The sequence below is a fragment of the Stenella coeruleoalba genome (genome assembly GCF_951394435.1).
Source record: "Stenella coeruleoalba genome assembly, chromosome: 4".
Taxonomy (NCBI): domain Eukaryota; kingdom Metazoa; phylum Chordata; class Mammalia; order Artiodactyla; family Delphinidae; genus Stenella; species Stenella coeruleoalba.
The window spans coordinates 95,383,492-95,406,463 of record NC_137149.1 but is presented as its reverse complement, the minus strand read 5'-3'; the positions used below and the strand labels follow the sequence as shown (position 1 = coordinate 95,406,463).

The 22,972-nt window shown below is 43.9% G+C and overlaps 1 long non-coding RNA gene across 8 annotated transcripts in view; it reads left to right on the top strand.

The window, feature by feature from the left end:
• The window catches only part of LOC307185420, a 1,105,689-nt gene that overhangs the window by 440,873 nt on the left and 641,844 nt on the right, over window positions 1-22,972 (top strand). The window contains exons 2-3 of one of the 8 annotated variants that reach the window (XR_013828063.1): window positions 178-259; window positions 4,917-4,998. The exons of the other annotated variants lie outside the window; for them this stretch is intronic. This is a non-coding gene — a long non-coding RNA (uncharacterized lncRNA). The remainder of the gene's footprint in view (window positions 1-177; window positions 260-4,916; window positions 4,999-22,972) is intronic. 8 annotated transcript variants of the gene reach the window in all.

The window sequence follows — 22,972 nt, the reverse complement described above, 5'->3', positions numbered from 1 at the left end:
TCAATCTCTGGTTTTATGCAGCACCCCAACTCACCTTTACCCTTAAGCAAGCATAAGTTGGTTTTCTAAATTTGAGACCCTGTTCTGTTCTGTAATTCAGTTCCTGTGTAGCCAAGTTTACATTCCGTGTATTACTGATATCTTATGATGTTTCTTTTTCTGTGTGACTTACTTCAGTTAGAATCATCATACCTGAATCCACTCATTGTGCTGCTAAGGGCCTGATGACACAGATTTCATTGCTGAGTGATACTGCATTGTACGTAAGTACCACAAGTTCTTTATCCATTTTTCACTTTGTGCGATGTTGAACTTGTACTGTAAACGAGGTTCTTGTAAACAGAGGCGTCCCAAACTTTGGGGTGGCTGTGTCTTTTTGATTTTAATTTCCCTATGCTATAGGACCATAAGTGGCAGTGCCCTAGGCTCTGTTGCTTTGTTTTTTAGATGTTTCAGGAAACACCATACACTTCTCCCGAGTGTCTGTTGTCAATTTACATCCCGCCCATCAGCATAACAAGGCTCCCAGTTCTCCATGGCCTGTCCTGCCTTTCTGGATTTTACACTTTTTTCAGATGGCCCTTTTGACCGGGGGGAAGTGAGACTTCATTGTAGTGCAGATTTCCTTTGCAAGCTTGCTTGGTTGGCCAAAAAGGGCGTATGCGTTTTTTCCTGAATATATTCAGGAAAAAACGCATACGCCCTTTTTGGCCAAGTGCATCATTGTGGACGTTCTGCCTCTTTTCCTATGCTTTCAATGCAATTCCAGTCTACCTCCTGAAATCGGTTTCCTGCAATTCTGCCCCGCTTTCAAGTCCTCTTGGCAGCCTTACTTCAGTCTATTTTTGGACGATAGCTGTCATTTATAACTCTGCAGGTTTGTGAATTACAGTGCCCCTGAGCTCCTTTCTTCAACTCGCTTTCTTTTGAGCTGCCCGCAACACCGCAGGATGGCTTCAGGCCCTAATCTGGTTCCGGCACGGCACGCTGAGCCTTTGGTTAATTCCTCTTCCTGGTGGGAAATGAGAGTTAAATTTGCCCGTCCAGACACCTCCAGCTAGCCTCTCATTGGTTCTCGCTATTCCTGTTCATCTTCCGCAGAAATTGCAAACTGGGCGAAACAGGAGGTTAAAGGGACTGACTCTCCAAGTCGAGAGAGTGTTAGTAAAGCATCTGGAATGTTGCACCCGAGTACCAGGGTACGAAAACTGAGACATATTTGAACACGTCTCCCGATCACATGGTTGATCATACTCTAGGTTCCACATGCATGTTTTAGCTGAAGGAAGAATACCTTAAACCTGGGTAGTTGAAACCCATGGAATGGGTACCATGCAATATGACTTCAAAGGGTCTTCATTTGCTCACCGAAACTCTCCAATCCTATCACTGCTGCGTTTATGCCCCTGTACACATGCTTGATTCTCTTTCGGAGACATAGCAATCCATAGGTTTTAAGATACTTACTAGTCAGGTACATTCTTAGGCGTTTAATATGCGGTGTTGAGTCCATTTCGTTGAGCAAGGAGTAGCTCTTGTCTATTCCATATTTGACTTAAGGAACTTTATCTGTGCTCATTTCAATCTCTGGTTTTATGCAGCACCCCAACTCACCTTTACCCTTAAGCAAGCATAAGTTGGTTTTCTAAATTTGAGACCCTGTTCTGTTCTGTAATTCAGTTCCTGTGTAGCCAAGTTTACATTCCGTGTATTACTGATATCTTATGATGTTTCTTTTTCTGTGTGACTTACTTCAGTTAGAATCATCATACCTGAATCCACTCATTGTGCTGCTAAGGGCCTGATGACACAGATTTCATTGCTGAGTGATATTGCTTTGTAAGTAAATACCACAACTTCTTTATCCATTTTTCACTTTCTGCGATGTTGAACTTGTACTGTAAACGAGGTTCTTGTAAACAGAGCCGTTCCAAACTTTGGGGTGGCTGTGTCTTTTTGATTTTAATTTCCCTAAGCTATAGGACCATAAGTGGAAGTGCCCTAGGCTCTGTTGCTTTGTTTTTTAGATGTTTCAGGAAACACCATACACTTCTCCCGAGTGGTTGTTGGCAATTTACATCCCGCCCATCAGCATAACAAGGCTCCCAGTTCTCCATGGCCTGTCCTGCCTTTCTGGATTTTACACTTTTTTCAGATGGCCCTTTTGACCGGGGGGAAGTGAGACTTCATTGTAGTGCAGATTTCCTTTGCAAGCTTGCTTGGTTGGCCAAAAAGGGCGTATGCGTTTTTTCCTGAATATATTCAGGAAAAAACGCATACGCCCTTTTTGGCCAAGTGCATCATTGTGGACGTTCTGCCTCTTTTCCTATGCTTGCAATGCAATTCCAGTCTACCTCCTGAAATCGGTTTCCTGCAATTCTGCCCCGCTTTCAAGTCCTCTTGGCAGCCTTACTTCAGTCTATTTTTGGACGATAGCTGTCATTTATAACTCTGCAGGTTTGTGAATTACAGTGCCCCTGAGCTCCTTTCTTCAACTCGTTTTCTTGTGACCTGGCCGCAACACCGCAGGATGGCTTCAGGCTCTAATCTGGTTCCGGCCCGGCATGCTGAGCCTTTGGTTATTTCCTCTTCCTGGTGGGAAATGAGAGTTAAATTTGCCCGTCCAGACACCTCCAGCTAGCCTCTCATTGGTTCTCGCTATTCCTGTTCATCTTCCGCAGAAATTGCAAACTGGGCCAAACAGGAGGTTAAAGGGACTCACTCTCCAAGTCGGGAGAGTGTTAGTAAAGCGTCTGTATGTTGCACCCGAGTACCAGGGGAGGAAAACTGAGACATATTTGAACACGTCTCCCGATCACATGGTTGATCATACTCTAGGTTCCACATGCATGTTTTAGCTGAAGGAAGAATACCTTAAACCTGGGTAGTTGAAACCCGTGGAATGGGTACCATGCAATATGACTTCAAAGGGTCTTCATTTGCTCACCGAACCTCTCCAATCCTATCACTGCTGCGTTTATGCCCCTGTACACATGCTTGATTCTCTTTCGGAGACATAGCAATCCATAGGTTTTAAGATACTTACTAGTCAGGTACATTCTTAGGCGTTTAATATGGGGTGTTGAGTCCATTTCATTGAGCAAGGAGTAGCTCTTGTCTATTCCATATTTGGCTTAAGGAACTTTATCTGTGCTCATTTCAATCTCTGGTTTTATGCAGCACCCCAACTCACCTTTACCCTTAAGCAAGAATAAGTTGGTTTTCTAAATTTGAGACCCTGTTCTGTTCTGTAATTCTGTTCCTGTGTAGCCAAGTTTACATTCCGTGTATTACAGATATCTTATGATGTTTCTTTTTCTGTGTGACTTATTTCAGTTAGAATCATCATACCTGAATCCACTCATTGTGCTGCTAAGGGCCTGATGACACAGATTTCATTGCTGAGTGATATTGCTTTGTAAGTAAATACCACAACTTCTTTATCCATTTTTCACTTTCTGCGATGTTGAACTTGTACTGTAAACGAGGTTCTTGTAAACAGAGGCGTCCCAAACTTTGGGGTGGCTGTGTCTTTTTGATTTTAATTTCCCTAAGCTATAGGACCATAAGTGGCAGTGCCCTAGGCTCTGTTGCTTTGTTTTTTAGATGTTTCAGGAAACACCATACACTTCTCCCAAGTGTCTGTTGTCAATTTACATCCCGCCCATCAGCATAACAAGGCTCCCAGTTCTCCATGGCCTGTCCTGCCTTTCTGGATTTTACACTTTTTTCAGATGGCCCTTTTGACCGGGGGGAAGTGAGACTTCATTGTAGTGCAGATTTCCTTTGCAAGCTTGCTTGGTTGGCCAAAAAGGGCGTATGCGTTTTTTCCTGAATATATTCAGGAAAAAACGCATACGCCCTTTTTGTCCAAGTGCATCATTGTGGACGTTCTGCCTCTTTTCCTATGCTTTCAATGCAATTCCAGTCTACCTCCTGAAATCGGTTTCCTGCAATTCTGCCCCGCTTTCAAGTCCTCTTGGCAGCCTTACTTCAGTCTATTTTTGGACGATAGCTGTCATTTATAACTCTGCAGGTTTGTGAATTACAGTGCCCCTGAGCTCCTTTCTTCAACTCGCTTTCTTTTGAGCTGCCCGCAACACCGCAGGATGGCTTCAGGCCCTAATCTGGTTCCGGCACGGCACGCTGAGCCTTTGGTTAATTCCTCTTCCTGGTGGGAAATGAGAGTTAAATTTGCCCGTCCAGACACCTCCAGCTAGCCTCTCATTGGTTCTCGCTATTCCTGTTCATCTTCCGCAGAAATTGCAAACTGGGCGAAACAGGAGGTTAAAGGGACTGACTCTCCAAGTCGAGAGAGTGTTAGTAAAGCATCTGGAATGTTGCACCCGAGTACCAGGGTACGAAAACTGAGACATATTTGAACACGTCTCCCGATCACATGGTTGATCATACTCCAGGTTCCACATGCATGTTTTAGCTGAAGGAAGAATACCTTAAACCTGGGTAGTTGAAACCCATGGAATGGGTACCATGCAATATGACTTCAAAGGGTCTTCATTTGCTCACCGAAACTCTCCAATCCTATCACTGCTGCGTTTATGCCCCTGTACACATGCTTGATTCTCTTTCGGAGACATAGCAATCCATAGGTTTTAAGATACTTACTAGTCAGGTACATTCTTAGGCGTTTAATATGCGGTGTTGAGTCCATTTCGTTGAGCAAGGAGTAGCTCTTGTCTATTCCATATTTGACTTAAGGAACTTTATCTGTGCTCATTTCAATCTCTGGTTTTATGCAGCACCCCAACTCACCTTTACCCTTAAGCAAGCATAAGTTGGTTTTCTAAATTTGAGACCCTGTTCTGTTCTGTAATTCAGTTCCTGTGTAGCCAAGTTTACATTCCGTGTATTACTGATATCTTATGATGTTTCTTTTTCTGTGTGACTTACTTCAGTTAGAATCATCATACCTGAATCCACTCATTGTGCTGCTAAGGGCCTGATGACACAGATTTCATTGCTGAGTGATACTGCATTGTACGTAAGTACCACAAGTTCTTTATCCATTTTTCACTTTGTGCGATGTTGAACTTGTACTGTAAACGAGGTTCTTGTAAACAGAGGCGTCCCAAACTTTGGGGTGGCTGTGTCTTTTTGATTTTAATTTCCCTATGCTATAGGACCATAAGTGGCAGTGCCCTAGGCTCTGTTGCTTTGTTTTTTAGATGTTTCAGGAAACACCATACACTTCTCCCGAGTGTCTGTTGTCAATTTACATCCCGCCCATCAGCATAACAAGGCTCCCAGTTCTCCATGGCCTGTCCTGCCTTTCTGGATTTTACACTTTTTTCAGATGGCCCTTTTGACCGGGGGGAAGTGAGACTTCATTGTAGTGCAGATTTCCTTTGCAAGCTTGCTTGGTTGGCCAAAAAGGGCGTATGCGTTTTTTCCTGAATATATTCAGGAAAAAACGCATACGCCCTTTTTGGCCAAGTGCATCATTGTGGACGTTCTGCCTCTTTTCCTATGCTTTCAATGCAATTCCAGTCTACCTCCTGAAATCGGTTTCCTGCAATTCTGCCCCGCTTTCAAGTCCTCTTGGCAGCCTTACTTCAGTCTATTTTTGGACGATAGCTGTCATTTATAACTCTGCAGGTTTGTGAATTACAGTGCCCCTGAGCTCCTTTCTTCAACTCGCTTTCTTTTGAGCTGCCCGCAACACCGCAGGATGGCTTCAGGCCCTAATCTGGTTCCGGCACGGCACGCTGAGCCTTTGGTTAATTCCTCTTCCTGGTGGGAAATGAGAGTTAAATTTGCCCGTCCAGACACCTCCAGCTAGCCTCTCATTGGTTCTCGCTATTCCTGTTCATCTTCCGCAGAAATTGCAAACTGGGCGAAACAGGAGGTTAAAGGGACTGACTCTCCAAGTCGAGAGAGTGTTAGTAAAGCATCTGGAATGTTGCACCCGAGTACCAGGGTACGAAAACTGAGACATATTTGAACACGTCTCCCGATCACATGGTTGATCATACTCTAGGTTCCACATGCATGTTTTAGCTGAAGGAAGAATACCTTAAACCTGGGTAGTTGAAACCCATGGAATGGGTACCATGCAATATGACTTCAAAGGGTCTTCATTTGCTCACCGAAACTCTCCAATCCTATCACTGCTGCGTTTATGCCCCTGTACACATGCTTGATTCTCTTTCGGAGACATAGCAATCCATAGGTTTTAAGATACTTACTAGTCAGGTACATTCTTAGGCGTTTAATATGCGGTGTTGAGTCCATTTCGTTGAGCAAGGAGTAGCTCTTGTCTATTCCATATTTGACTTAAGGAACTTTATCTGTGCTCATTTCAATCTCTGGTTTTATGCAGCACCCCAACTCACCTTTACCCTTAAGCAAGCATAAGTTGGTTTTCTAAATTTGAGACCCTGTTCTGTTCTGTAATTCAGTTCCTGTGTAGCCAAGTTTACATTCCGTGTATTACTGATATCTTATGATGTTTCTTTTTCTGTGTGACTTACTTCAGTTAGAATCATCATACCTGAATCCACTCATTGTGCTGCTAAGGGCCTGATGACACAGATTTCATTGCTGAGTGATATTGCTTTGTAAGTAAATACCACAACTTCTTTATCCATTTTTCACTTTCTGCGATGTTGAACTTGTACTGTAAACGAGGTTCTTGTAAACAGAGCCGTTCCAAACTTTGGGGTGGCTGTGTCTTTTTGATTTTAATTTCCCTAAGCTATAGGACCATAAGTGGAAGTGCCCTAGGCTCTGTTGCTTTGTTTTTTAGATGTTTCAGGAAACACCATACACTTCTCCCGAGTGGTTGTTGGCAATTTACATCCCGCCCATCAGCATAACAAGGCTCCCAGTTCTCCATGGCCTGTCCTGCCTTTCTGGATTTTACACTTTTTTCAGATGGCCCTTTTGACCGGGGGGAAGTGAGACTTCATTGTAGTGCAGATTTCCTTTGCAAGCTTGCTTGGTTGGCCAAAAAGGGCGTATGCGTTTTTTCCTGAATATATTCAGGAAAAAACGCATACGCCCTTTTTGGCCAAGTGCATCATTGTGGACGTTCTGCCTCTTTTCCTATGCTTGCAATGCAATTCCAGTCTACCTCCTGAAATCGGTTTCCTGCAATTCTGCCCCGCTTTCAAGTCCTCTTGGCAGCCTTACTTCAGTCTATTTTTGGACGATAGCTGTCATTTATAACTCTGCAGGTTTGTGAATTACAGTGCCCCTGAGCTCCTTTCTTCAACTCGTTTTCTTGTGACCTGGCCGCAACACCGCAGGATGGCTTCAGGCTCTAATCTGGTTCCGGCCCGGCATGCTGAGCCTTTGGTTATTTCCTCTTCCTGGTGGGAAATGAGAGTTAAATTTGCCCGTCCAGACACCTCCAGCTAGCCTCTCATTGGTTCTCGCTATTCCTGTTCATCTTCCGCAGAAATTGCAAACTGGGCCAAACAGGAGGTTAAAGGGACTCACTCTCCAAGTCGGGAGAGTGTTAGTAAAGCGTCTGTATGTTGCACCCGAGTACCAGGGGAGGAAAACTGAGACATATTTGAACACGTCTCCCGATCACATGGTTGATCATACTCTAGGTTCCACATGCATGTTTTAGCTGAAGGAAGAATACCTTAAACCTGGGTAGTTGAAACCCGTGGAATGGGTACCATGCAATATGACTTCAAAGGGTCTTCATTTGCTCACCGAACCTCTCCAATCCTATCACTGCTGCGTTTATGCCCCTGTACACATGCTTGATTCTCTTTCGGAGACATAGCAATCCATAGGTTTTAAGATACTTACTAGTCAGGTACATTCTTAGGCGTTTAATATGGGGTGTTGAGTCCATTTCATTGAGCAAGGAGTAGCTCTTGTCTATTCCATATTTGGCTTAAGGAACTTTATCTGTGCTCATTTCAATCTCTGGTTTTATGCAGCACCCCAACTCACCTTTACCCTTAAGCAAGAATAAGTTGGTTTTCTAAATTTGAGACCCTGTTCTGTTCTGTAATTCTGTTCCTGTGTAGCCAAGTTTACATTCCGTGTATTACAGATATCTTATGATGTTTCTTTTTCTGTGTGACTTATTTCAGTTAGAATCATCATACCTGAATCCACTCATTGTGCTGCTAAGGGCCTGATGACACAGATTTCATTGCTGAGTGATATTGCTTTGTAAGTAAATACCACAACTTCTTTATCCATTTTTCACTTTCTGCGATGTTGAACTTGTACTGTAAACGAGGTTCTTGTAAACAGAGGCGTCCCAAACTTTGGGGTGGCTGTGTCTTTTTGATTTTAATTTCCCTAAGCTATAGGACCATAAGTGGAAGTGCCCTAGGCTCTGTTGCTTTGTTTTTTAGATGTTTCAGGAAACACCATACACTTCTCCCAAGTGTCTGTTGGCAATTTACATCCCGCCCATCAGCATAACAAGGCTCCCAGTTCTCCATGGCCTGTCCTGCCTTTCTGGATTTTACACTTTTTTCAGATGGCCCTTTTGACCGGGGGGAAGTGAGACTTCATTGTAGTGCAGATTTCCTTTGCAAGCTTGCTTGGTTGGCCAAAAAGGGCGTATGCGTTTTTTCCTGAATATATTCAGGAAAAAACGCATACGCCCTTTTTGGCCAAGTGCATCATTGTGGACGTTCTGCCTCTTTTCCTATGCTTTCAATGCAATTCCAGTCTACCTCCTGAAATCGGTTTCCTGCAATTCTGCCCCGCTTTCAAGTCCTCTTGGCAGCCTTACTTCAGTCTATTTTTGGACGATAGCTGTCATTTATAACTCTGCAGGTTTGTGAATTACAGTGCCCCTGAGCTCCTTTCTTCAACTCGCTTTCTTGTGACCTGGCCGCAACACCGCAGGATGGCTTCAGGCCCTAATCTGGTTCCGGCACAGCACGCTGAGCCTTTGGTTAATTCCTCTTCCTGGTGGGAAATGAGAGTTAAATTTGCCCGTCCAGACACCTCCAGCTAGCCTCTCATTGGTTCTCGCTATTCCTGTTCATCTTCCGCAGAAATTGCAAACTGGGCCGAACAGGAGGTTAAAGGGACTGACTCTCCAAGTCGGGAGAGTGTTAGTAAAGCGTCTGGAATGTTGCACCCGAGTACCAGGGTACAAAAACTGAGACATATTTGAACACGTCTCCCGATCACATGGTTGATCATACTCTAGGTTCCACATGCATGTTTTAGCTGAAGGAAGAATACCTTAAACCTGGGTAGTTGAAACCCGTGGAATGGGTACCATGCAATATGACTTCAAAGGGTCTTCATTTGCTCACCGAATGTCTCCAATCCTATCACTGCTACGTTTATGCCCCTGTACACATGCTTGATTCTCTTTCGGAGACATAGCAATCCATAGGTTTTAAGATACTTACTAGTCAGGTACATTCTTAGGCGTTTAATATGCGGTGTTGAGTCCATTTCGTTGAGCAAGGAGTAGCTCTTGTCTATTCCATATTTGGCTTAAGGAACTTTATCTGTGCTCATTTCAATCTCTGGTTTTATGCAGCACCCCAACTCACCTTTACCCTTAAGCAAGCATAAGTTGGTTTTCTAAATTTGAGACCCTGTTCTGTTCTGTAATTCAGTTCCTGTGTAGCCAAGTTTACATTCCGTGTATTACTGATATCTTATGATGTTTCTTTTTCTGTGTGACTTACTTCAGTTAGAATCATCATACCTGAATCCACTCATTGTGCTGCTAAGGGCCTGATGACACAGATTTCATTGCTGAGTGATATTGCTTTGTAAGAAAATACCACAACTTCTTTATCCATTTTTCACTTTCTGTGATGTTGAACTTGTACTGTAAACGAGGTTCTTGTAAACAGAGCCGTTCCAAACTTTGGGGTGGCTGTGTCTTTTTGATTTTAATTTCCCTAAGCTATAGGACCATAAGTGGAAGTGCCCTAGGTTCTGTTGCTTTGTTTTTTAGATGTTTCAGGAAACACCATACACTTCTCCTGAGTGGTTGTTGGCAATTTACATCCCGCCCATCAGCATAACAAGGCTCCCAGTTCTCCATGGCCTGTCCTGCCTTTCTGGATTTTACACTTTTTTCAGATGGCCCTTTTGACCGGGGGGAAGTGAGACTTCATTGTAGTGCAGATTTCCTTTGCAAGCTTGCTTGGTTGGCCAAAAAGGGCGTATGCGTTTTTTCCTGAATATATTCAGGAAAAAACGCATACGCCCTTTTTGGCCAAGTGCATCATTGTGGACGTTCTGCCTCTTTTCCTATGCTTGCAATGCAATTCCAGTCTACCTCGTGAAATCGGTTTCCTGCAATTCTGCCCCGCTTTCAAGTCCTCTTGGCAGCCTTACTTCAGTCTATTTTTGGACGATACCTGTCATTTATAACTCTGCAGGTTTGTGAATTACAGTGCCCCTGAGCTCCTTTCTTCAACTCGCTTTCTTTTGAGCTGGCCGCAACACCGCAGGATGGCTTCAGGCCCTAATCTGGTTCCGACCCGGCATGCTGAGCCTTTGGTTAATTCCTCTTCCTGGTGGGAAATGAGAGTTAAATTTGCCCGTCCAGACACCTCCAGCTAGCCTCTCATTGGTTCTCGCTATTCCTGTTCATCTTCCGCAGAAATTGCAAACTGGGCCAAACAGGAGGTTAAAGGGACTCACTCTCCAAGTCGGGAGAGTGTTAGTAAAGCGTCTGTATGTTGCACCCGAGTACCAGGGTACGAAAACTGAGACATATTTGAACACGTCTCCCGATCACATGGTTGATCATACTCTAGGTTCCACATGCATGTTTTAGCTGAAGGAAGAATACCTTAAACCTGGGTAGTTGAAACCCGTGGAATGGGTACCATGCAATATGACTTCAAAGGGTCTTCATTTGCTCACCGAACCTCTCCAATCCTATCACTGCTGCGTTTATGCCCCTGTACACATGCTTGATTCTCTTTCGGAGACATAGCAATCCATAGGTTTTAAGATACTTACTAGTCAGGTACATTCTTAGGCGTTTAATATGGGGTGTTGAGTCCATTTCATTGAGCAAGGAGTAGCTCTTGTCTATTCCATATTTGGCTTAAGGAACTTTATCTGTGCTCATTTCAATCTCTGGTTTTATGCAGCACCCCAACTCACCTTTACCCTTAAGGAAGAATAAGTTGGTTTTCTAAATTTGAGACCCTGTTCTGTTCTGTAATTCTGTTCCTGTGTAGCCAAGTTTACATTCCGTGTATTACTGATATCTTATGATGTTTCTTTTTCTGTGTGACTTACTTCAGTTAGAATCATCATACCTGAATCCACTCATTGTGCTGCTAAGGGCCTGATGACACAGATTTCATTGCTGAGTGATATTGCTTTGTAAGTAAATACCACAAGTTCTTTATCCATTTTTCACTTTCTGCGATGTTGAACTTGTACTGTAAACGAGGTTCTTGTAAACAGAGCCGTTCCAAACTTTGGGGTGGCTGTGTCTTTTTGATTTTAATTTCCCTAAGCTATAGGACCATAAGTGGAAGTGCCCTAGGTTCTGTTGCTTTGTTTTTTAGATGCTTCAGGAAACACCATACACTTCTCCCGAGTGGTTGTTGGCAATTTACATCCCGCCCATCAGCATAACAAGGCTCCCAGTTCTCCATGGCCTGTCCTGCCTTTCTGGATTTTACACTTTTTTCAGATGGCCCTTTTGACCGGGGGGAAGTGAGACTTCATTGTAGTGCAGATTTCCTTTGCAAGCTTGCTTGGTTGGCCAAAAAGGGCGTATGCGTTTTTTCCTGAATATATTCAGGAAAAAACGCATACGCCCTTTTTGGCCAAGTGCATCATTGTGGACGTTCTGCCTCTTTTCCTATGCTTTCAATGCAATTCCAGTCTACCTCCTGAAATCGGTTTCCTGCAATTCTGCCCCGCTTTCAAGTCCTCTTGGCAGCCTTACTTCAGTCTATTTTTGGACGATAGCTGTCATTTATAACTCTGCAGGTTTGTGAATTACAGTGCCCCTGAGCTCCTTTCTTCAACTCGCTTTCTTGTGACCTGGCCGCAACACCGCAGGATGGCTTCAGGCCCTAATCTGGTTCCGGCCCGGCACGCTGAGCCTTTGGTTATTTCCTCTTCCTGGTGGGAAATGAGAGTTAAATTTGCCCGTCCAGACACCTCCAGCTAGCCTCTCATTGGTTCTCGCTATTCCTGTTCATCTTCCGCAGAAATTGCAAACTGGGCCAAACAGGAGGTTAAAGGGACTCACTCTCCAAGTGGGGAGAGTGTTAGTAAAGCGTCTGGAATGTTGCACCCGAGTACCAGGGGAGGAAAACTGAGACATATTTGAACACGTCTCCCGATCACATGGTTGATCATACTCTAGGTTCCACATGCATGTTTTAGCTGAAGGAAGAATACCTTAAACCTGGGTAGTTGAAACCCGTGGAATGGGTACCATACAATATGACTTCAAAGGGTCTTCATTTGCTCACCGAACCTCTCCAATCCTATCACTGCTGCGTTTATGCCCCTGTACACATGCTTGATTCTCTTTCGGAGACATAGCAATCCATAGGTTTTAAGATACTTACTAGTCAGGTACATTCTTAGGCGTTTAATATGGGGTGTTGAGTCCATTTCATTGAGCAAGGAGTAGCTCTTGTCTATTCCATATTTGGCTTAAGGAACTTTATCTGTGCTCATTTCAATCTCTGGTTTTATGCAGCACCCCAACTCACCTTTACCCTTAAGCAAGAATAAGTTGGTTTTCTAAATTTGAGACCCTGTTCTGTTCTGTAATTCTGTTCCTGTGTAGCCAAGTTTACATTCCGTGTATTACTGATATCTTATGATGTTTCTTTTTCTGTGTGACTTATTTCAGTTAGAATCATCATACCTGAATCCACTCTTTGTGCTGCTAAGGGCCTGATGACACAGATTTCATTGCTGAGTGATATTGCTTTGTAAGTAACTACCACAAGTTCTTTATCCATTTTTCACTTTCTGCGATGTTGAACTTGTACTGTAAACGAGGTTCTTGTAAACAGAGGCGTCCCAAACTTTGGGGTGGCTGTGTCTTTTTGATTTTAATTTCCCTAAGCTATAGGACCATAAGTGGCAGTGCCCTAGGCTCTGTTGCTTTGTTTTTTAGATGTTTCAGGAAACACCATACACTTCTCCCGAGTGGTTGTTGGCAATTTACATCCCGCCCATCAGCATAACAAGGCTCCCAGTTCTCCATGGCCTGTCCTGCCTTTCTGGATTTTACACTTTTTTCAGATGGCCCTTTTGACCGGGGGGAAGTGAGACCTCATTGTAGTACAGATTTCCTTTGCAAGCTTGCTTGGTTGGCCAAAAAGGGCGTATGCGTTTTTTCCTGAATATATTCAGGAAAAAACGCATACGCCCTTTTTGGCCAAGTGCATCATTGTGGACGTTCTGCCTCTTTTCCTATGCTTTCAATGCAATTCCAGTCTACCTCCTGAAATCGGTCTCCTGCAATTCTGCCCCGCTTTCAAGTCCTCTTGGCAGCCTTACTTCAGTCTATTTTTGGACGATAGCTGTCATTTATAACTCTGCAGGTTTGTGAATTACAGTGCCCCTGAGCTCCTTTCTTCAACTCGCTTTCTTTTGAGCTGGCCGCAACACCGCAGGATGGCTTCAGGCCCTAATCTGGTTCCGGTACGGCATGCTGAGCCTTTGGTTATTTCCTCTTCCTGGTGGGAAATGAGAGTTAAATTTGCCCGTCCAGACACCTCCAGCTAGCCTCTCATTGGTTCTCACTATTCCTGTTCATCTTCCGCAGAAATTGCAAACTGGGCCAAACAGGAGGTTAAAGGCGCTGACTCTCCAAGTGGGGAGAGTGTTAGTAAAGCGTCTGGAATGTTGCACCCGAGTACCAGGGGAGGAAAACTGAGACATATTTGAACACGTCTCCCGATCACATGGTTGATCATACTCTGGGTTCCACATGCATGTTTTAGCTGAAGGAAGAATACCTAAAACCTGGGTAGTTGAAACCCGTGGAATGGGTACCATGCAATATGACTTCAAAGGGTCTTCATTTGCTCACCGAAACTCTCCAATCCTATCACTGCTGCGTTTATGCCCCTGTACACATGCTTGATTCTCTTTCGGAGACATAGCAATCCATAGGTTTTAAGATACTTACTAGTCAGGTACATTCTTAGGCGTTTAATATGCGGTGTTGAGTCCATTTCGTTGAGCAAGGAGTAGCTCTTGTCTATTCCATATTTGGCTTAAGGAACTTTATCTGTGCTCATTTCAATCTCTGGTTTATGCAGCAACCCAACTCACCTTTCCCCTTAAGCAAGCATAAGTTGTTTTTCTAAATTTGAGAACCTGTTCTGTTTTGGAATTCAGTTCCTGTGTAGCCAAGTTTACATTCCGTGTATTAGTGATATCTTATGATGTTTCTTTTTCTGTGTGACTTATTTCAGTTAGAATCATCGTACCTGAATCTACTCATTATGCTGCTACGGGCCTGATGACATAGATTTCATTGCTGAGTGATACTGCATTGTACGTAAGTACCACAAGTTCTTTATCCATTTTTCACTTTGTGCGATGTTGAACTTGTACTGTAAACGAGGTTCTTGTAAACAGAGGCGTCCCAAACTTTGGGGTGGCTGTGTCTTTTTGATTTTAATTTCCCTATGCTATAGGACCATAAGTGGCAGTGCCCTAGGCTCTGTTGCTTTGTTTTTTAGATGTTTCAGGAAACACCATACACTTCTCCCGAGTGTCTGTTGGCAATTTACATCCCGCCCATCAGCATAACAAGGCTCCCAGTTCTCCATGGCCTGTCCTGCCTTTCTGGATTTTACACTTTTTTCAGATGGCCCTTTTGACCGGGGGGAAGTGAGACTTCATTGTAGTGCAGATTTCCTTTGCAAGCTTGCTTGGTTGGCCAAAAAGGGCGTATGCGTTTTTTCCTGAATATATTCAGGAAAAAACGCATACGCCCTTTTTGGCCAAGTGCATCATTGTGGACGTTCTGCCTCTTTTCCTATGCTTTCAATGCAATTCCAGTCTACCTCCTGAAATCGGTTTCCTGCAATTCTGCCCCGCTTTCAAGTCCTCTTGGCAGCCTTACTTCAGTCTATTTTTGGACGATAGCTGTCATTTATAACTCTGCAGGTTTGTGAATTACAGTGCCCCTGAGCTCCTTTCTTCAACTCGCTTTCTTGTGACCTGGCCGCAACACCGCAGGATGGCTTCAGGCCCTAATCTGGTTCCGGCCCGGCATGCTGAGCCTTTGGTTAATTCCTCTTCCTGGTGGGAAATGAGAGTTAAATTTGCCCGTCCAGACACCTCCAGCTAGCCTCTCATTGGTTCTCGCTATTCCTGTTCATCTTCCGCAGAAATTGCAAACTGGGCCAAACAGGAGGTTAAAGGGACTGACTCTCCAAGTGGGGAGAGTGTTAGTAAAGCGTCTGGAATGTTGCACCCGAGTACCAGGGGAGGAAAACTGAGACATATTTGAACACGTCTCCCGTTCACATGGTTGATCATACTCTGGGTTCCACATGCATGTTTTAGCTGAAGGAAGAATACCTTAAACCTGGAGAGTTGAGACACGTGGAATGGGTACCATGCAATATGACTTCAAAGGGTCTTCATTTGCTCACCGAACCTCTCCAATCCTATCACTGCTGCGTTTATGCCCCTGTACACACGCTTGATTCTCTTTTGGAGACATAGCAATCCATAGGTTTTAAGATACTTACTAGTCAGGTACATTCTTAGGGGTTTAATATGGGGTTTTGAGTCCATTTCGTTGAGCAAGGAGTAGCTCTTGTCTATTCCATATTTGGCTTAAGGAACTTTATCTGTGCTCATTTCAATCTCTGGTTTTATGCAGCACCCCAACTCACCTTTCCCCTTAAGCAAGCATAAGTTGGTTTTCTAAATTTGAGACCCTGTTCTGTTTTGGAATGCAGTTCCTGTGTAGCCAAGTTTACATTCCGTGTATTAGTGATATCTTATGATGTTTCTTTTTCTGTGTGACTTATTTCAGTTAGAATCATCATACCTGAATCCACTCATTGTGCTGCTAAGGGCCTGATGACACAGATTTCATTGCTGAGTGATATTGCTTTGTAAGCAAATACCACAAGTTCTTTATCCATTTTTCACTTTCTGCGATGTTGAACTTGTACTGTAAACGGGGTTCTTGTAAACAGAGCCGTTCCAAACTTTGGGGTGGCTGTGTCTTTTTGATTTTAATTTCCCTAAGCTATAGGACCATAAGTGGCAGTGCCCTAGGCTCTGTTGCTTTGTTTTTTAGATGTTTCAGGAAACACCATACACTTCTCCCGAGTGTCTGTTGTCAATTTACATCCCGCCCATCAGCATAACAAGGCTCCCAGTTCTCCATGGCCTGTCCTGCCTTTCTGGATTTTACACTTTTTTCAGATGGCCCTTTTGACCGGGGGGAAGTGAGACTTCATTGTAGTGCAGATTTCCTTTGCAAGCTTGCTTGGTTGGCCAAAAAGGGCGTATGCGTTTTTTCCTGAATATATTCAGGAAAAAACGCATACGCCCTTTTTGGCCAAGTGCATCATTGTGGACGTTCTGCCTCTTTTCCTATGCTTTCAATGCAATTCCAGTCTACCTCCTGAAATCGGTTTCCTGCAATTCTGCCCCGCTTTCAAGTCCTCTTGGCAGCCTTACTTCAGTCTATTTTTGGACGATAGCTGTCATTTATAACTCTGCAGGTTTGTGAATTACAGTGCCCCTGAGCTCCTTTCTTCAACTCGCTTTCTTGTGACCTGGCCGCAACACCGCAGGATGGCTTCAGGCCCTAATCTGGTTCCGGCACGGCACGCTGAGCCTTTGGTTAATTCCTCTTCCTGGTGGGAAATGAGAGTTAAATTTGCCCGTCCAGACACCTCCAGCTAGCCTCTCATTGGTTCTCGCTATTCCTGTTCATCTTCCGCAGAAATTGCAAACTGGGCGAAACAGGAGGTTAAAGGGACTGACTCTCCAAGTCGGGAGAGTGTTAGTAAAGCATCTGGAATGTTGCACCCGAGTACCAGGGTACGAAAACTGAGACATATTTGAACACGTCTCCCGATCACATGGTTGATCATACTCTAGGTTCCACATGCATGTTTTAGCTGAAGGAAGAATACCTTAAACCTGGGTAGTTGAAACCCGTGGAATGGGTACCATGCAATATGACTTCAAAGGGTCTTCATTTGCTCACCGAAACTCTCCAATCCTATCACTGCTGCGTTTATGCCCCTGTACACATGCTTGATTCTCTTTCGGAGACATAGCAATCCATAGGTTTTAAGATACTTACTAGTCAGGTACATTCTTAGGCGTTTAATATGCGGTGTTGAGTCCATTTCGTTGAGCAAGGAGTAGCTCTTGTCTATTCCATATTTGACTTAAGGAACTTTATCTGTGCTCATTTCAATCTCTGGTTTTATGCAGCACCCCAACTCACCTTTACCCTTAAGCAAGCATAAGTTGGTTTTCTAAATTTGAGACCCTGTTCTGTTCTGTAATTCAGTTCCTGTGTAGCCAAGTTTACATTCCGTGTATTACTGATATCTTATGATGTTTCTTTTTCTGTGTGACTTACTTCAGTTAGAATCATCATACCTGAATCCACTCATTGTGCTGCTAAGGGCCTGATGACACAGATTTCATTGCTGAGTGATATTGCTTTGTAAGTAAATACCACAAGTTCTTTATCCATTTTTCACTTTCTGCGATGTTGAACTTGTACTGTAAACGAGGTTCTTGTAAACAGAGCCGTTCCAAACTTTGGGGTGGCTGTGTCTTTTTGATTTTAATTTCCCTAAGCTATAGGACCATAAGTGGAAGTGCCCTAGGTTCTGTTGCTTTGTTTTTTAGATGTTTCAGGAAACACCATACACTTCTCCCGAGTGGTTGTTGGCAATTTACATCCCGCCCATCAGCATAACAAGGCTCCCAGTTCTCCATGGCCTGTCCTGCCTTTCTGGATTTTACACCTTTTTCAGATGGCCCTTTTGACCGGTGGGAAGTGAGACTTCATTGTAGTGCAGATTTCCTTTGCAAGCTTGCTTGGTTGGCCAAAAAGAGCGTATGCATTTTTTCCTGAATATATTCAGGAAAAAACGCATACGCCCTTTTTGGCCAAGTGCATCATTGTGGACGTTCTGCCTCTTTTCCTATGCTTTCAATGCAATTCCAGTCTACCTCCTGAAATCGGTTTCCTGCAATTCTGCCCCGCTTTCAAGTCCTCTTGGCAGCCTTACTTCAGTCTATTTTTGGACGATAGCTGTCATTTATAACTCTGCAGGTTTGTGAATTACAGTGCCCCTGAGCTCCTTTCTTCAACTCGCTTTCTTGTGACCTGGCCGCAACACCGCAGGATGGCTTCAGGCCCTAATCTGGTTCCGGCCCAGTATGCTGAGCCTTTGGTTAATTCCTCTTCCTGGTGGGAAATGAGAGTGAAATTTGCCCGTCCAGACACCTCCAGCTAGCCTCTCATTGGTTCTCGCTATTCCTGTTCATCTTCCGCAGAAATTGCAAACTGGGCCAAACAGGAGGTTAAAGGGACTGACTCTCCAAGTGGGGAGAGTGTTAGTAAAGCGTCTGGAATGTTGCACCCGAGTACCAGGGGAGGAAAACTGAGACATATTTGAACACGTCTCCCGATCACATGGTTGATCATACTCTGGGTTCCACATGCATGTTTTAGCTGAAGGAAGAATACCTAAAACCTGGGTAGTTGAAACCCGTGGAATGGGTACCATGCAATATGACTTCAAAGGGTCTTCATTTGCTCACCGAAACTCTCCAATCCTATCACTGCTGCGTTTATGCCCCTGTACACATGCTTGATTCTCTTTCGGAGACATAGCAATCCATAGGTTTTACGATACTTACTAGTCAGGTACATTCTTAGGCGTTTAATATGCGGTGTTGAGTCCATTTCGTTGAGCAAGGAGTAGCTCTTGTCTATTCCATATTTGGCTTAAGGAACTTTATCTGTGCTCATTTCAATCTCTGGTTTATGCAGCAACCCAACTCACCTTTCCCCTTAAGCAAGCATAAGTTGTTTTTCTAAATTTGAGAACCTGTTCTGTTTTGGAATTCAGTTCCTGTGTAGCCAAGTTTACATTCCGTGTATTAGTGATATCTTATGATGTTTCTTTTTCTGTGTGACTTATTTCAGTTAGAATCATCGTACCTGAATCTACTCATTATGCTGCTACGGGCCTGATGACATAGATTTCATTGCTGAGTGATACTGCATTGTACGTAAGTACCACAAGTTCTTTATCCATTTTTCACTTTGTGCGATGTTGAACTTGTACTGTAAACGAGGTTCTTGTAAACAGAGGCGTCCCAAACTTTGGGGTGGCTGTGTCTTTTTGATTTTAATTTCCCTATGCTATAGGACCATAAGTGGGAGTGCCCTAGGCTCTGTTGCTTTGTTTTTTAGATGTTTCAGGAAACACCATACACTTCTCCCGAGTGTCTGTTGGCAATTTACATCCCGCCCATCAGCATAACAAGGCTCCCAGTTCTCCATGGCCTGTCCTGCCTTTCTGGATTTTACACTTTTTTCAGATGGCCCTTTTGACCGGGGGGAAGTGAGACTTCATTGTAGTGCAGATTTCCTTTGCAAGCTTGCTTGGTTGGCCAAAAAGGGCGTATGCGTTTTTTCCTGAATATATTCAGGAAAAAACGCATACGCCCTTTTTGGCCAAGTGCATCATTGTGGACGTTCTGCCTCTTTTCCTATGCTTTCAATGCAATTCCAGTCTACCTCCTGAAATCGGTTTCCTGCAATTCTGCCCCGCTTTCAAGTCCTCTTGGCAGCCTTACTTCAGTCTATTTTTGGACGATAGCTGTCATTTATAACTCTGCAGGTTTGTGAATTACAGTGCCCCTGAGCTCCTTTCTTCAACTCGCTTTCTTGTGACCTGGCCGCAACACCGCAGGATGGCTTCAGGCCCTAATCTGGTTCCGGCCCGGCATGCTGAGCCTTTGGTTAATTCCTCTTCCTGGTGGGAAATGAGAGTTAAATTTGCCCGTCCAGACACCTCCAGCTAGCCTCTCATTGGTTCTCGCTATTCCTGTTCATCTTCCGCAGAAATTGCAAACTGGGCCAAACAGGAGGTTAAAGGGACTGACTCTCCAAGTGGGGAGAGTGTTAGTAAAGCGTCTGGAATGTTGCACCCGAGTACCAGGGGAGGAAAACTGAGACATATTTGAACACGTCTCCCGTTCACATGGTTGATCATACTCTGGGTTCCACATGCATGTTTTAGCTGAAGGAAGAATACCTTAAACCTGGAGAGTTGAGACACGTGGAATGGATACCATGCAATATGACTTCAAAGGGTCTTCATTTGCTCACCGAACCTCTCCAATCCTATCACTGCTGCGTTTATTCCCCTGTACACACGCTTGATTCTCTTTTGGAGACATAGCAATCCATAGGTTTTAAGATACTTACTTGTCAGGTACATTCTTAGGGGTTTAATATGCGGTGTTGAGTCCATTTCGTTGAGCAAGGAGTAGCTCTTGTCTATTCCATATTTGGCTTAAGGAAATTTATCTGTGCTCATTTCAATCTCTGGTTTTATGCAGCACCCCAACTCACCTTTCCCCTTAAGCAAGCATAAGTTGGTTTTCTAAATTTGAGACCCTGTTCTGTTTTGGAATGCAGTTCCTGTGTAGCCAAGTTTACATTCCGTGTATTAGTGATATCTTATGATGTTTCTTTTTCTGTGTGACTTATTTCAGTTAGAATCATCATACCTGAATCCACTCATTGTGCTGCTAAGGGCCTGATGACACAGATTTCATTGCTGAGTGATATTGCTTTGTAAGCAAATACCACAAGTTCTTTATCCATTTTTCACTTTCTGCGATGTTGAACTTGTACTGTAAACGAGGTTCTTGTAAACAGAGGCGTCCCAAACTTTGGGGTGGCTGTGTCTTTTTGATTTTAATTTCCCTAAGCTATAGGACCATAAGTGGCAGTGCCCTAGACTCTGTTGCTTTGTTTTTTAGATGTTTCAGGAAACACCATACACTTCTCCCGAGTGTCTGTTGTCAATTTACATCCCGCCCATCAGCATAACAAGGCTCCCAGTTCTCCATGGCCTGTCCTGCCTTTCTGGATTTTAAACTTTTTTCAGATGGCCCTTTTGACCGGGGGGAAGTGAGACTTCATTGTAGTGCAGATTTCCTTTGCAAGCTTGCTTGGTTGGCCAAAAAGGGCGTATGCGTTTTTTCCTGAATATATTCAGGAAAAAACGCATACGCCCTTTTTGGCCAAGTGCATCATTGTGGACGTTCTGCCTCTTTTCCTATGCTTTCAATGCAATTCCAGTCTACCTCCTGAAATCGGTTTCCTGCAATTCTGCCCCGCTTTCAAGTCCTCTTGGCAGCCTTACTTCAGTCTATTTTTGGACGATAGCTGTCATTTATAACTCTGCAGGTTTGTGAATTACAGTGCCCCTGAGCTCCTTTCTTCAACTCGCTTTCTTTTGAGCTGGCCGCAACACCGCAGGATGGCTTCAGGCCCTAATCTGGTTCCGGCACGGCACGCTGAGCATTTGGTTAATTCCTCTTCCTGGTGGGAAATGAGAGTTAAATTTGCCCGTCCAGACACCTCCAGCTAGCCTCTCATTGGTTCTCGCTATTCCTGTTCATCTTCCGCAGAAATTGCAAACTGGGCGAAACAGGAGGTTAAAGGGACTCACTCTCCAAGTCGGGAGAGTGTTAGTAAAGCATCTGGAATGTTGCACCCGAGTACCAGGGTACGAAAACTGAGACATATTTGAACACGTCTCCCGATCACATGGTTGATCATACTCTAGGTTCCACATGCATGTTTTAGCTGAAGGAAGAATACCTTAAACCTGGGTAGTTGAAACCCGTGGAATGGGTACCATGCAATATGACTTCAAAGGGTCTTCATTTGCTCACCGAAACTCTCCAATCCTATCACTGCTGCGTTTATGCCCCTGTACACATGCTTGATTCTCTTTCGGAGACATAGCAATCCATAGGTTTTAAGATACTTACTAGTCAGGTACATTCTTAGGTGTTTAATATGCGGTGTTGAGTCCATTTCGTTGAGCAAGGAGTAGCTCTTGTCTATTCCATATTTGGCTTAAGGAACTTTATCTGTGCTCATTTCAATCTCTGGTTTTATGCAGCACCCCAACTCACCTTTACCCTTAAGCAAGCATAAGTTGGTTTTCTAAATTTGAGACCCTGTTCTGTTCTGTAATTCAGTTCCTGTGTAGCCAAGTTTACATTCCGTGTATTACTGATATCTTATGATGTTTCTTTTTCTGTGTGACTTACTTCAGTTAGAATCATCATACCTGAATCCACTCATTGTGCTGCTAAGGGGCTGATGACACAGATTTCATTGCTGAGTGATATTGCTTTGTAAGTAAATACCACAACTTCTTTATCCATTTTTCACTTTCTGCGATGTTGAACTTGTACTGTAAACGAGGTTCTTGTAAACAGAGCCGTTCCAAACTTTGGGGTGGCTGTGTCTTTTTGATTTTAATTTCCCTAAGCTATAGGACCATAAGTGGAAGTGCCCTAGGTTCTGTTGCTTTGTTTTTTAGATGTTTCAGGAAACACCATACACTTCTCCCGAGTGGTTGTTGGCAATTTACATCCCGCCCATCAGCATAACAAGGCTCCCAGTTCTCCATGGCCTGTCCTGCCTTTCTGGATTTTACACTTTTTTCAGATGGCCCTTTTGACCGGGGGGAAGTGAGACTTCATTGTAGTGCAGATTTCCTTTGCAAGCTTGCTTGGTTGGCCAAAAAGGGCGTATGCGTTTTTTCCTGAATATATTCAGGAAAAAACGCATACGCCCTTTTTGGCCAAGTGCATCATTGTGGACGTTCTGCCTCTTTTCCTATGCTTGCAATGCAATTCCAGTCTACCTCCTGAAATCGGTTTCCTGCAATTCTGCCCCGCTTTCAAGTCCTCTTGGCAGCCTTACTTCAGTCTATTTTTGGACGATAGC